Source organism: Dermacentor albipictus, unplaced genomic scaffold, assembly GCF_038994185.2.
Source record: "Dermacentor albipictus isolate Rhodes 1998 colony unplaced genomic scaffold, USDA_Dalb.pri_finalv2 scaffold_28, whole genome shotgun sequence".
Lineage (NCBI taxonomy): Eukaryota > Metazoa > Arthropoda > Arachnida > Ixodida > Ixodidae > Dermacentor > Dermacentor albipictus.
In genome coordinates, this window is record NW_027225582.1 from 3,962,907 (window position 1) to 3,979,029 (window position 16,123).

General features: G+C 43.4%; 1 protein-coding gene across 5 annotated transcripts in view; it reads right to left on the reverse strand.

The window, feature by feature from the left end:
* The window catches only part of LOC135897587 (uncharacterized), a 253,823-nt gene that overhangs the window by 173,185 nt on the left and 64,515 nt on the right, over positions 1 to 16,123 (reverse strand). The gene's annotated exons all lie outside the window — the stretch shown is intronic.

Sequence of the window (16,123 nt, forward strand, 5' to 3'; positions counted from 1 at the left end):
ACTGGATGTAGGGGCGTAGACCTGTACAATCTTCATTTTGTACCTCTTATTAAGTTTCACAACAAGACCTGCCACCCTCTCGTTAATGCTATAGAATTCCTGTATGTTAGCAGCTATATTCTTATTAATCAGGAATCCGACGCCTAGTTCTCGTCTCTCCGCTAAGCCCCGGTAGCAGAGGACGTGCCCGCTTTTTAGCACTGTATATGCCTCTTTTGGCCTCCTAACTTCACTGAGCCCTATTATGTCCCATTTACTGCCCTCTAATTCCTCCAATAGTACTGCTAGACTCGCCTCACTAGATAACGTTCTAGCTTTAAACGTTGCCAGGTTCATATTCCAATGGCGGCCTGTCCGGAGCCAGTGATTCTTAGCAGGCTTAGCAGTCTTAGTGGCTTAGCAGTCATACATGGTGACAGCATTTGATGTCATGAGCTCTAGGCCCACTTTCACTTGGGCCTTTCAATCTTGTGAAACCTTCCTCTTCAACAGTCAATTTATTTGACAATTCGTTTCTTGTAATGGCCCTCAAATGAGGGCTATAGTATTCCTAAATAAATAAAATAAATGGACTACCATAGAACCAATAGTTCAAAGACCAATTCCTGTGTGCTGTTGGCCAATCAAATTGTACGTAGAAATTGTGTCTGATACATCACTTCACCTACACAAATGACCACACAGCTCAACATGCTACATGTACTTAAGTCGGTGACAGAGGTAGAGGAAGATGTTGCACTTATGCAACTGTCACTCATCAGCTGAAATGCGAAACTGACCCAAACCATCGTGAGCATATTGGTCACAACCATGCGACAGTACAAGGGGGAACTAAGCTTTAGAACAGTGTCACCATCTCAGCTGGTTTGTCACGATGCTCTTGCCTGCAGGTTTCGTGTTTATATTTATTGGGCTTTCTATTTTAAGAATTCACAGCTTTCATAACACTTACTGCACTAAAGAAAGCACAGCACACATACCGCTACTGAAGGAGGTATCTCTACATATAAAGCACAGAGAACTAAGAGGTAAGTAAAAAAATATACAGGTAAAAATAAGTGGATCAATGTATTTTCGCATTAGAAGATATACTACGGGCAATACATTGCACATTCAGAACATGAAATAAGTACCATGTGTGAAAAATGGAGACGTGTGATGCCTAAAGCCTGCGCGTCTTTTCAATATTGATGTAAAGAAATCTTCTGTGTCGGAGGATAGAATCTCAAAAGACAAGTGCAAAACGGATGTTGTATGAAGTAGTCCATTATGAATGTGCTACTCAAGTGTCACCAAACATAGCTATCAGCGTGCAAAGCATTGGACCAGTAATCATTAGACCAGTAACAATATGTATGTCTGACACCAATTTTTTGTCCTGGTCAGTTTGAGCTCTAGATGAGAAATGGCTGCTGTTTTCAGCTATATATATATATATATATATATATATATATATATATATATATATATATATATATATATATATATATATATATATATATATATATATATATATATATATATATATATATATATATATATATATATATATATATACAATGTAGCGTTCCTAACTAGAACGGCAACAGAAATGACATAATCTAAGTGAGACGGGTGCCGTCCGCCATTTTATTCCTACTTCTTCCTTCTCACTTCTCCCCTAGCCCATTCCTTCGTCTTCTTTCATGCGTCCAGCGCAGTCCGCTTCACTCTTCCGGATTTCTTTTAATTACACCTCCTGGGGTAATACTTGAATATGTTTCCAATAGCGGCGCACTCCGTTTGGCCCGAGGCTCCGGCGTACCAGACATTCTTCAATATTCCATGCTGGCATGCAGTCTTAATAACTTGAAATGGTCCGCAAAATTTTGAATTTGAGGGCACAGCTCCTTTCCTTACAAGGACATAGTCTCCAGGCTGTATGTCCGGTATCTCGCTACTGTGCCTTTTATCAAAGTTTCGCTTCATGCGGCGCTTGTAGACCTCCTGTTCTTTGACAGTTTTCCTTACTTCCGCAAGTTCGAGGTTCTCTAGGAGATCTAGCTCACGATCTGCAGGAAGTATGGGCGCTGTACCTGAAGTTACAAAATGAGGGCTGCAGCCTAAACCCGTGGTGTATGATCTGTTGTGATGCTTCACAGCGGCCTCGAGACAGCACTTCCAGCCACCGGCAAAGTCTGGATACATCTTCAGATACTGTTTGACGTCTCGTATGGCACGTTTCGCTAGGCCGTTTGCTGCTGGGTGGTATGGAGAAGAATACCTTATCATTATGCCGTGCTCCTGTGCCCACTCTGATAACTTTGCACTCCGGAAAGCCGGCTCGTTGTCGCAGACGAGCGTCTTTGTGTGTTTAAAACATTCAGCTTTGAGCAGGTCTATTACGCTGTTTGCGTCTTCTTTGCCAGCTTTAGCCGCAATCGTCCTTGTGCACTCATCTATGGAGAGCAAGAAAGCTTGCGTTCGCTTGACTCCTTTCCCCTTCTTTTTGAGCTCCGCGAAGTCCAAATGAATTACTTCGAACGGGACGCTTGAATATTCAGGGTTTGTCATAACGTCTGTCGATTGCTTGAATTCAACTTTGTTCACCTGGCAGAGGTGGCATGTGCGGATGTAATGGCTGATGTCGTTTTTCATGCCCGGCCATGTGAATCTCATGAGCAATTTCTTATAAGTGCGCCAGAAGCCATCATGTCCACCCGATTCAGGGGTGTCGTGGTATAGATGAAGAATCCTTGGAATCATAGTTGGTGGTACGTGATACCTTCCATTGATAAACTGGAGCTCTTCTGTACCTTCCCATAGCTTAACATGATTGATTGTCTCTGGATTATTGCTTGATTCCTGTACAAGTAATCTTGATAGTGCGTCAGCGTCAGTGAGGAGTGGGCCAGGACGGTGCGAAATTACGAAATCAAATTGTTGCAGATAGTTCACCCATCTAGCAATGCGGCCTCTTGGCTGGGCCATGCTCAGAAGTTGAGTCAGTGTTTGATGGTCCGTGAAAAGTATGAATTTGGCACCTTCCAGGTAAGTACGAAAGTATTGCACAGCTTTTAAGACGGCCAGAGCTTCCTTTTCTGTGGTACAGTAATTGATTTCGGCGGGTTTCAGGGTATAGCTGTAGTACCCCACGACGTAGTGTTTGGTTTGATCAGCTTGTTTGGATGGCTTCTGGTATAGAACTGCACCGGTAGCATAATGTGATGCGTCCGTGTTCAGCACGAAAGGCAAAGAAAAATCCGGTATTCTCAAGATGGGGTCCGACGATATTAGTTTTACAAGCTCACGATAGACAGCTTCGCACTTCTCGTCCCAATGAAAAGGCACGTCTTTCTGAGTTAAACGTGTGAGGCACCTTGTTCTGAGTGCGTAGTCTTTGATAAACGCCCGGAAGTGTACTGCAAGGCCAAGAAAAACGCGCAGGGAGTGCACATCATAAGGCTTTACCAGCTTGGAGATTCTCTCTACCAATTCTTGCTTGGTGCTTTTAGTCTGTCCATCAAACACCCTGCCAAGAAATACTACGGTATCTTGAAAGAACGCACATTTCTTGAAGTTGACTGAGTTGGGCAAGACTGAGGGAATGAAGAACTTTTGAAAGATGACTACGGTGTTCGTCCTTTGTCTTTGAGTAGATGATGATGTCGTCGATGTACACATTGCAAAACATGCCCAGGTAAGGTTTCAGAATGTCCGTCATAATCTTCTGAAACCACGCAGGGGAGTTTTTCCAACCAACTGGTAGGCGGTTGTACTCAAACAAGTCAAATGGGGTTATGAACGCGGTGTACTTCGTCTCTTCACTTAGTGGAATATGCCAAAAGCCCTTGCAGAGATCTATTCGTGAAAAACAATGGCAACCACCGGTTTCGTCAATGATGTCGTCGATTCTCGGCATTGGATAAGGTATCAATTCAGTTTGACGATTGAGAGCCCGGTAGTCTGTGCAGAGGCGGAATGTCCCGTCTTCTTTAGGTGCAATAGTTATAGGAGAAGCAAATGGTGATACAGAAGCCGGATAATACCTGCGTCTAACATTTCTTGCAACTCCTTTTTCAGCCACACATTTTTATCTCTGGACCTATTATAGGGGGTTCTACGAACCACTGTTTTATCTGCGACCTCGAAAGGAACGACATGGGATTTCATTGCTGGAGGGTAGCTTCCCATGCATATAAGCTCTGGGTACTTACTCTTGGTGTCTTCCTGGTGAAAAATTAGCCTTGACACACTAGGTTCTTCACCAAGATCTTCTGTTCTTATCGTGTCTTCGGCCATTACCTTGTCATCCCAATAGAGGTTCATCTTAAGTTTTTTCATGTCTGGACGGGACAAAAGAAAATCGTAGGTGACATTGGGAATTGCCAATACGTCACTGGTAATAGCATTTCCTTGAAATTCAATAGCCAGGGTTACCCATTCGCTATGCATGGTCACTGACCCATCGTAGGCTTGGACACGCAATGTTCTACCAGCGTGCAGACGACTGGCATCCACTCGAGTCTTGTTGATAATAGATACCGAAGCTCCACTGTCAACGAGAGCCTTCATTTCAATGACATCTACCTTAATGGGGGCATACAATAAGCTTGACGACACCAAATACACTGTCTCACTGAAGCTCTTTTTCTGGGGCTTGTGATGCATGGTAGACAGATTATGCGGAAGTAGGTTGCCGTGAAGTGCGGTAATTGGTTCTTCACCATCCTCACAGTCATGATTTACGCTTCCCAGAGATTTGTTTATGAAGCTGTATTCACATTCAGTTGACGGCAACGACTCCAGATGCTCACTCAGCTCACGAGAATCAAGTTGCACTGTTCTACCATCTGGCTGTCTTTTCGATGTAATTCTAGGCACTGAGGTCTGTAGAAAGTTCAGAAGGTCATCAAACGTTCTTGGACCTTTGAGCTGGACATGACTACGGATCTCGATACACAACCTTTGCGTTATCAAAGCTACAACAGCAGAAGACGACAGCTTCGGTTCTGCAGAAAACAATAGGCGACGCTTCTCAAGACAGTACTCAAGCAGAGAGCCACCTGTATAACTGAACCGTAGTGCCGCATCCCATCTTTCTACTGCGTTGCCTTCGAAAGCCCCTAAAAAGTTGTTTTTCCATAGTTCCCAACATGCTGTTCCATGATCCATGAGTTGCACGTCATACCATTTTCTGGCTATACCACCCAAATAGCGGCGCATATGCAAAATCTTTGTGCCGTCGGAGTGCCACATATTCTTGTCACAGGCGCACTCGAAAAACCACAGCCAGTAGTGTGCATTTTGCGAGTTTCCTTCAAAAACATCTGGTTCAACAATGCTTCGTGCTGACTGGTCTCGACTAAGCGCTTGGACGAAAGTTCTCATTATTTTGATCTGTTGTATAATGTTCCTTTGCAGTTCCATAACAGTCAAGTCTAGGCTCACCTTACCGGCAGGCGTTTCCTCTTTGAGGGTGCCACGTCGTATGGGTTCCAGAACGAGTTCGCTCAGTGTCTGCAGTTGTAGATTCACTGTCACCGATCCTGTTTGCACGAGGGCTTGGCGGCTGATTGCAGCTTGTTGCAGCACCACGTTGATCAGTGCGGTAGAACTAACTTTAAGAGGAAGGTCCGTCGCTGGCTCACCGTGCACTTGGTATCGGGTGAACACAACAGACTCTGATGACGCCTGGTCGACGAAAAACGTCACCCGCATGGCTGGTCTTCGAAAACTGTCAGCTGCGCCAAAATGGAGCGTTCCTTACTAGAACGGCAACAGAAATGACATAATCTAAGTTAGACGGGTGTCGTCCGCCATTTTATTCTTACTTCTTCCTTCTCACTTCTCCCCTAGCCCATTCCTTCGTCTTCTTTCATGCGTCCAGCGCAGACCGCTTCTATATATATATATATATATATATATATATATATATATATATATATATATATATATATATATATATATATATATATATATATATATATATATATGTATATATATATATATATATATATATATATATATTTGCCCTGCCAAACAAACAGCTGATGTGACAAAAAATGTGTACACCTGAGTGTTATGTTGGTGTCCCACTTAGAACAGTTTCGGATTTACAAGTTTCTTCATATTTTATAGCTAAATGCCACAAAGAAAACCATAGAAAACTACCTGCATACTGACTGGGAGGTCACAAGTATTTGTGTTGTGTCCCACCTATCCAGTGATGTGATCTTGCCCTATAAACGTAAAATGTCACACCAACAAAGCCGAGCATCAACCCTTACACTTGAAAGACGTTTTTGAATGCTAGGCAGTTATGCTTATAAGCATATTCTGGCAGCAAATGTGCACCACCTTGATTTCAGAATGATCAAAGGGGATGTCAGTGTGTAGCCGAGCTGTTCTAGCGCGCCTGCAGAAATACAGCAGTGCCTGGTGGCACCGTGTAGTTCAAGCGTAACAGTGAAGAAGTAGTAATCAGCTGATACTAAAGTGACCCATTTGTATGAGGATTATATTATCTAAGCCACATACAAAGTTGCTTTCTATGTACTGAACTACCACAGCTTTGATTTCTCAGCTTATCTTACTCTGTGTGTCGGCAGTATACCCACACATACAGCGCTGCAATAAAGTCTACAATAGTGAGCAATGTGGGAAGAAATGAAATTTTATTTCTGACGTGCAGATTTGAATAGTACATGTGAATGCATACCCAATTTGCCATAATACATGTTTTCTTATGGGGCAATTTTACGTTTGGCACAGAGGCTGAGCCACTGCAGCCTCTTGACTACATATTTCTGTGCCCTCTTCACAGTGCTGATGGGGGTATCATTTATTTGGCTACTTAAGTAGTCGGTAGGTAGTAGAGCACACCAATCTTGTGGCTTTACGGACAATACATTGTGCAGAAGAACACATTGTGCATTAGTCACCAGTAAGTGTTAGTTCATCTCCTACACATATAAACGCAATTCATACTTGCTTGATTATACATTATATACTGTACAGTTATCACAAGTGAGTGAGTATAAATATGTTGTGGTTTATTTTTCATCCAACTTGTTCTAAGCAGGTTAAATATGTAACAGTGGGAGCTTGCAGAATGCTGAATTTTGTCAAACCTAACTGCAGGAACAGCGGGTCCCAAAATTGGAGAGCTGCTTTACTAATGTAAGATCCATATTAGAGTACACCAGTGCGGTCTGGCACCCGCAAACTGAAATCCTGTTTAATATGCTTCAACTCGCACGAAACCGCACTGCTTCATTTTTTTCTCATAATGATAACATTACTTTTAGTGTTACTACACTTAAGGATGGGATGGATGGAAATTAAGCCAGCGCGAAAAAAAAAACATGCGATTAGAGATGCTTTCCAAAATTTATTGTAGCGTGGTTAAAGAAGACAGGGAAACATACTTTTTGCCCCCTCGTTTTACATCTGAAATACGTGATCATCAACGGAAACTAAGAAAAGGGAAATCTAGAACAAATGCCTTTCGTGGCTCTTTTTTTTTTCCGTACACCATCAGTCAATGGAATCAACTGCCATGACAAATTACTAAATGCCGAACTGAAGTGTTTTTTTTTTAGCATTGTTGTTGGATCTATAATGGCATGCGCGGTAGTTTGTTCTTTGCTCCGCGCTGGCCCCAAACTATGTATTCTTATCGCCCTGCAATAATGACTTCGGGTGCTGCAGGTATTTAAAAAAAAAGCTCACAAATCCAAATAACTATCCGTTAGTGTGTTATGCAAATAAAAATATGGCAGAACATGTTTGCTCACCTTATTTGGCGGCCATATCTTGCGCCATATAAGCCTTCATTTCATTGTCATGGGCATGTCAAAGCAGCTACTAATTAAGTCAGACCCACAAAACCATTTACTACTTCAGCCTTTTCACAGAACGTGAGATCACTGAGCTCGTTGCGCAGTTTAGTCACTTGATAATTTTAGTTTGCTTTCAAGTACGGGCCTACGCATTTTTCTTTCATTTTCATAAAATGTGGCTGTGCATTAGCAAGCTAGGTTGTTAATACATAACACGCAGCCGCTGCCCAATTTGCTCAAACAATTTCAGTAGAGGTTAGAATAGTTCACTCATTATGTGCATCCTGTGCAAGCTTATTTTTTATTTAGGGAAGAAGAATAAAAATCGAATATGCTGTATAATGCTGACACCATCAAACGGTCTCGAGTCAATCATCCTTGTTTGCTGTCATGGCTAAGAGGGAGCAGGCCTGTCATGGTACTGATAAATCTTTTGTGCACTTGGGTAACGTGTTGTACATTGTTTGAATGCTGAATAAGATCTAAATAGTAAGGTTGCAACAGATTGCCCACCCAGCCCGGCTAGAAAGAATGGAATTATTTGCTTTCAATCTAAATAAGGTGTCTTACCAGCAAAATAAATTATTATTTGCTTTCATACAGATATTCTCTTTTAAAATTCTGATGAATATATATCTGCATAAGGCAAACGTTGTACATACATGTTGTTGTTGTTGTCCTCAGTGGTCATGGCACATACCCACAATGGGGATTGGCCAAGAATCGCGTGGTTCGATTAGGTGTAAAAAAATAATAATGATAACAAGGGAGTTAACAATGTGAGCGCGTGAGTTTAAAAGTAAACGTTTTGTGTTTGGAGAAAAAAGGAAATAATCAGATGAAAACCGGGTATAAAATAATATTAATAATAATAATAATAATAATAATAATAATAATAATAATAATAGCATTCTTAATATAATTAATATTAGATAAGAAATAAAAGAAAGCTATGGTTTGGAGGGAGAACTATAAGTCTAACATAGAAATCGATTTGTTTAAATGAGGTAATTTTGGATTGCCAAGCATTTCTGTGGCTGAACCCAATAATGGAGGCTCCAAAAGAGAGGATCATAGGCACTGATAAAGGTAGACCAATAGAGCGAAGCGGGATTTCGAGTATTCGTTTTCTCAATAATATAAAAACGCCTGCAAGACAACAAGAAATGATCTATTGTCTCCCCTTCGCCACAGAATGAGCATATTGGTGAGGGGACCAGTCCAGACCTGTGGAGGTAGAAGTTCAAAGCAGGTATAGGGCAGCGCAGCCTCGAGATGGACACTTCAATTTCCCGTGTTCGGCAGAAATCTCTGTGCCAAGAGCGTAGGAGATGTCCGTAATCCACAGAGTTGGTAATTGTGGAGCCTGATACTGTCTGTATAATGACACTCCTGCGAAATCTAGCTGCAGTAACATAAGCAGTCAAAGGGCAGCAAGGGAGAATCGGGCCACTTATCGATGCCTTGGCTGGAGAGTATGCAATTTCATTTATGATTAGTCCTTTATGGCCAGGCACCTAAATCAAACGCACGCTTTTCAAGTACCCACGTACCAATGAATGAAATGTACTCATCACGCGAGAATCACTAGAAGCAGTAAGGGATGAGCACAATGATAACGAATCAGTGACTATCATGGCTGTCGTAATTGATGGTCCTAATTTGCGTAATGCCAGCACCACGGCCATGAATTCGGCTAAAAAGATCGGTATGAAATCTGGCAGCCGAAGAGAAAATTTCCAATCGAGAATCAGAGAAAATATTCCTACACCTGACTTTTCTGAACATTGTGAAGCATCTGCCGCAATTACAATGTTTGTAGGTTTTTCAGATGATCTTGTTATATACCGTCTAGAATACAGTGTAGAAGCTTTTTGCATTATTAGGAAAAATGTCATCGAATTGAATACCCGTTGCAACAGCTCTGTCGGGAATAGGAAGTACATCGCATATGCGCACGCGCAAAGAGTCTAATTTTTGCACGAATAAAATTTGCGGAGTATGTAGTCGTGGCCAGATGACACCGAAAAACAACGCAGTTTGTCAAATAAATATTGTTTGGGGATGACGCAGCGGTGATTCATAAATCCTTAAGAACTTCTGCACTGTCAAAAGCCGGAACCTGCACGAAAGAGGAGGAATACGCGATTCTAGATAAAGAATAGAATTCGCAACAAATTTAGGAAGACCTAAACACAGACGTAATGCTTCTCTTTCTAAGAGGATTAGAGGACGGGACATGTAGGCTGGAGCTCCAGAAAAGAACGCGCAACCAAATTCTAATACAGGGTGAACGTACATAGCATATATCATGAGGAGTGTATCTCTTCTTAATCCTATTCGACGACTGCTAAGCCTACGCAATATGCCGATTGCACGGGTACCTTTTCTAGTCACATGATCTATGTGTAAGCGCCAGTTGAGCGAGGCGTTATAAATAATTCCTAGCTATTTAACAGATTCCACCTGTGGTATGTCTTGAAGGTGGTAAGACGATAAAATTTGCACTATGTGGCGTATCGGAAAAACCACAACAGCACATTTGCTGGCATTGAGTGTGAAGTGACTAACACCTAACCACCTCTACAGAGCATAAAGGTAAGTTTGCAGCCGTTGGTATAGCGTGTGGATGTCGTTTGCAGATGCAAAAAACACAATATCGTCTGCATAAACATAAGTACTTATTTGTTGATGACAAGGTAGTGTGCTCATGAGAATATTAAAAAAAGAACCGGGGAAAGAACTGAGCCTTGCGGTACGCCTCTCGTTTGTTTGTGTTTAGAAGAAGAAACGCCGCTTTCGTAGCATTAGAATTCTCTTTCACCTAAGAGTGACTGAATCCACGCTACTATATACCCAGGAACACCACAGGAAGTTCACCGATTGATCAATGCAGTATGATCCACAGTGTCATATGCTTTAGCAATATCAAGCGTCACTAAGGCAGCGTATTGCTTATGACGTCGAGCGAGTTGTATTCGGCTTTCTAAGTCGACGTGGGCATGCCAGATGGAGCAGCCGGCCCTGAAACCAATCTGACAGGGACTAAGAATGGAATTATCATTAATAATTTTCATGATACGACGGTGAAGAAGCCTCTCAATGAATTTTACTACGTTTGATGTAAGCGCAATGGACCTAATGTTCTCCAATACATACCTTCCTTCTTGTTTCTTAAGCATCAATATTACTTTTGTGAGCTTCCATTGCAACGGTATCCAAGTGTTGAATAATTAACCAGGTCTAAAAGAAGGGTAGGTGATTCTTGTAACAATATTTTTAACATTGCATTTGTGACACCATCAGGACCAGGGGCTGAATTCGGTAAACATAGTGGTGTCTCATTTAGTTCAGCTAAGGAAATTGGAGTAAAGCCATCCCAAGGATCTAATGTAGGCTGAATAGCCGGAAGCCTTGCCGTAAATCGATTTTCTAAGCCTTTGACAATCTCTTCTGGGGAGGCACTCAGTTCCTGCGGGGTCAAAACAATTGAATCTAATGTTAAGGGTGTTGGTAGCACCTTCCTAGCACGAAAGAATGCCAATAAAGCACGCTTATTTTTTTTATTAGATAATCGTAATGCCTAATATCGTCTTTGGCTCGATTAACGTACGCCTAAATACACCAGCGTGAAACTGATAATTTTTCCAATTTGTTGGGCACTGATTATGCAGAAGCATTTTCCAAGCGGCCTTTCTTTTCCTATAGTCCCGCGTACACTCATTATTCCACCAACGACAAGCAGTGCCTTTAGCCGAAGGGACGACAAATTGAGCTTGCTTCCAGGAATCCTCTAAAATTGAGCGAATGGTTGTAGCGATTTCCTTATCATTGGCATTGGCAAGTTTCGAAATGGCAGAACGCAAGAAAGTCTTAAATTTCGTATGGTCCACAAATGTGCATGCCTGGTATTCTGAATATGTTATTTATTGGACAACTGATTTCAAATGACACAGGAAGATGATCACTCTTGGTTGCTGAGTCAACCAATACCCACGACAAAACCTTGATGCCAGCGTTACAAAATGCCAAATCTAACACTGAACGAAAGCGACCTCTAGCAAACATTACTTGTCCTGTGTTCTGACATGAAAGGTGACAATCAATAGTCCACTCCCATAGTCGCTTACCACACAAATCTGTTTTTAGCCCCCACGATACGTGATGCAAATTAAAATCCCCTACAAGAAGAAGAAGACACTTTATTGAAGAATAGTCCGGCAGTTCTTGCTGTGGTGGCCTCAGGTGGCGGCTCAAAGTCCTTGGACTCGGGCGGCATCTTCGGCTTGCCGGACGGCCCAAAGCTGGTCTGCCAGCTCCGAACTTACAAAATTTCTTTTCTACAGGCAGCCACAGCCCTATCAAGTTGACATATACTTTGCACATCGGTGAGGAAATAAGCATTTATCATTGAGAATGGCTGGTATTCTGGGAGACATAAATCTGTGGCCGAAATTTCGCAGTCGCAGTCCATGATTTGAAAATAAATTTTTGCCTTGTCACAAATTTTGCTGGAAACAAGTATCATTAATCTTCCGCCTCACGAGTCTCGATCTAATCGGAAAGACCGAAAACCTTTTAAGTGAAAAATTTTCTGTGGTGAAAGCCACGTTTCTAGCAGACGTAAGATACCTGGATTGAATTGAATAGACAGGCACGATATAGAACGACAGTTCCACTGCAGCATTTTCAACTGTCCAATGGTGTTTAACGCACAGCAGCGGCAACTGCCACCTTTAGAATACTTTCTGTAACACAGGAGATGGTTGACTCTTTTTATATTTTGGTTTCATATTTTTTGAAATTGGGGACCCCATACGTTTGAGAGAGCGAGTGTCAAGTTCCATGGCTGTGACACTAACAGTGTCTGAACAACAGGGCTCATCCTCGCCTGGTTGGACTAGCGAAGTAGTGTCTGTGGAATGTTCTGCAACTATGGAAGGCGTCTCTACCTCGTTGCTAGGCATTCGAGGTGTGGCGTTAGATACTGGGCCCTGCATTGGTGTCTGAGTGGTCTGCATTATTTGCATCATGTGACTCGAATTAATTTGCGCTAAGCAATCAGAGAGACTGGATATCAATTTATCCATAGCTTTAGCCATTGATTTTTCCACAGCAGAGTCAATTGCTTCTCAGAGATTAAGATCCATGCTTGGAGTGTTGCGCGCTGTAACACCAGAGTATCCGAAGGCCCTGTCTTTGATAACTGAAATCGCATCTCTTCGGGAGCAGCGGCGGCGGTCGAATATTTCAAGAATTTGTATTTCTTGAGCGCGAGCTGAGCAGTTCGAATAGTCTGCTGGGTGCTCTCCCCCACAGAGGCAGCACTTGTGAGATTGAGTAGAGCATTCACCTGAAGAATGACCATCCCCACAGGTGCGGCAACGCAAGCTAGACTTACATCCTCCTGCGCTGTGCCCGAATCTCCAACAATTCTTACACTGGATTGGACGTGACGCAAGCGGCTCTACACGGAACACAAGAGGCCACGCCTTTATTTCAGATGGACATGATGTGCCCACAAACGTTGCAATTACAGATTCTGTCGGAACCCTCTCGTTATTTGCCAGTCGATTGCAACGGTAGATTGCAATGATGCCTGCTGCGGATAGCTTGTCCAGGGTTTCAGTCGGACTTAATCGGGAGTCTACGCCCCGTGCAAGCCCCTTGGTGCACGCAAGGTGAGGTGGAATGAAAGCACTCACCGGGGTGGAAGCGAATGAAGTGCATTTCAAGAGGCCTTCAACACAGGTCTGGTCGGGTGAACGACACACTATACCTCCCCGTCCGAACGCTCGCACATCAGTGATGGTCTGGAAGTGGTTGGACGTGGTCTTAAGTGCTTTCTGGACAGCCTGTGGGTTCGTGGTCCTGATGGAACCTCCATTAGTAGGCACAAGTGCCACAGGAATGCTCCTGACGCCACTGCGAAAAAATAAATCTATAGGCAGTGCATTAGGTGGCAGGGATGCTGACCAGGCGGATCGCGCCTGGCCAGGAGGACTGGTCGACATCAGCTCAAGACGCCTGCCGCAAGGAACGCCAATCAACCAGGAACTAAAATGAGGTTATTGACACACCTGAAACCACCCGATACTTCGCCAAAACACCACTGCAGGTCAACGAAACGGTCGCTCTGCCGAGGCCAGCAGGGACCGACGCAGAGCTGACGTAGGGCTCGGTGAGCGGAACTTCGTCTTGTTCACCAACAGTGACCAACTCACCAACTCACCGCTTAACTTTCACTTCCTTGCAAAATCAAGGCAACCACTTTTACACAACATATTTACACACGGTAAGAACTTCACACATGGCTGAGCACATCTATTTTTTCTGCTTCAGTTATTGTTTTATTCTGTTTGGAAAGTTTACAAGCAGCAAGGACATAATTCTTAAAAGGCATGTTTTATGCTATGTGTCATCTTTGGTGATTTTATATACCTAAAAAAAGAAAAAGGCATTTCATGCATCAAAGTGTTTTAAGCCCATTCTAGAAATTGGCAAAGCAAGAAAGACGCATGAACAAGCAAATGCAAGCAAATCAGAAAGTTGTACTCAAAGTCCTTGGTACACAGACGCGTGCACAGTGGTTAAAAAGAGTGAGTCGACCTACGCAGCTGTATTATGCGACAGTTGTGCGTCTGTGGCGTGTTCTTGCATGCTGTCGCTAGTACAACTAGAAACTGCGCCATCGCAGTACAGAACCTAGTACAGAAACTGTGCCGTCGCGCCGAACACAACCGAGCGCAGATAACGATATATAGGGATTCTCGGACGAATGACTTTTGCGTCATGTGGAAAACGAGGTGTTGGATGATTCGATAGGTTTTGTTCAACCAGCCAGCGCTGCGCGCTCAGAAAGCGCTTGTCCGATAATACGTCCCATGTTGCGAAATGATGCGATTGCAATACGTTTTTAAAACGTGGCGCAGATTTTTGCGGCACGTTCCAGCCTGCAGGCGGCTGCCTCGGTACGCACGCAGGTGGGACGGAAGAGCGGATTAAGCATGCCTCGGCCATTAGAGACGATTGGAGGTTTCCCGGCAGAAAAGTAGGAAGACCACAAATGACGGAGACGTACAAAAACCAAGTTCGCAGTAGCACTTCAGAAAGTTTGGTGCTGGGAGTTGCTTGCGTGTCTTTTTTGTTCGTCGATAAATCTCGGTCGCAACTGCAGTGTAGGAGGAAGAAAATTTCTGTGCCAGCACCCGCAGACAGGGAGATGCAATAAGGAAAGCTGCGGAGGGCACACAGGTGAGCATGGCTGCTGCTTGTGATGCTATGTCATTGCTGCTACGTGTTTCAGTGCAGACAACAAGTAAAAGACTGTATAAATTTGCGCTAGAGATAAAGACAATTTCTATGAAGTTTTAAAATTACAGGAAGTCTTCATGAACTAAAAGCAAGTGTTCTGTTAGCGCAACATTTTGCAAAACTGGCCGGCTAAATTCGGGGCCTTAAAGAAAGGAGGACCTGGCCACATTGCGCTACGCTTAAAATACGTCGAAGCCGAGAGTGTCTCGTGGTTGAGAACCATCAATAAACCTAGATGAGCATCGACGCCGCGTGCCGTCGACCATCGCCGACGCAGAAAATCCGTTGGAAATCGATTCCTTGTCGTTGGGCCTTAAGCTCGACCCTGCGGTGGTCGGCCGGTACTCCTGTGTGACCCTAGGACTCCCACAATTTTAAGGCAAAAGCTTGCATTCTAAACGCTATCAATGCGGAACGATCGAAGCAACCATCGAAGGCACTCTTAAGACATGGAACTAACGACTGTACACTTGTTTTGCCATCCCCCCTACCGTAAGCCTCCCCCCCTTTGCCCCCATGTGCGCTCGCCTAGCAGATGAATTTTCTGTCCCGACACTGAAATTTTCTTTTATAGTGCTTTTTAGCGTAGCCGCGGCAGCTTATTGCACCGATTAGTGGGGCGCTGATCTTGTATAGCGCATTTCCCCAGCTACATTTCTATTCCTACATCTCATTGTTTCGGCCGTCATGACCTTGAAAAATGGCTGAATGGAATCGTAAACTCAGCAGCCTTGAGGCATATAGCACGGGCCGAATAGGCCAGCTGGTTTCTCTTCAATATATGCTTCAGAAAATTAGTTTTTGAAGAGCGGAACCAAAAAAAATGGGAAGGGAGGGAATTTCGAAACCTGCATGAATGTTACCATTGCTTGCTGGAGAAAACTATAATCGCGCTTGAGTGCATGAACTAAATATCAGGAAATATTGTACAGAGGATCAGAGCAGATAAACTAGCCCGTCCACGACAAACTGCTGCATATTATAGC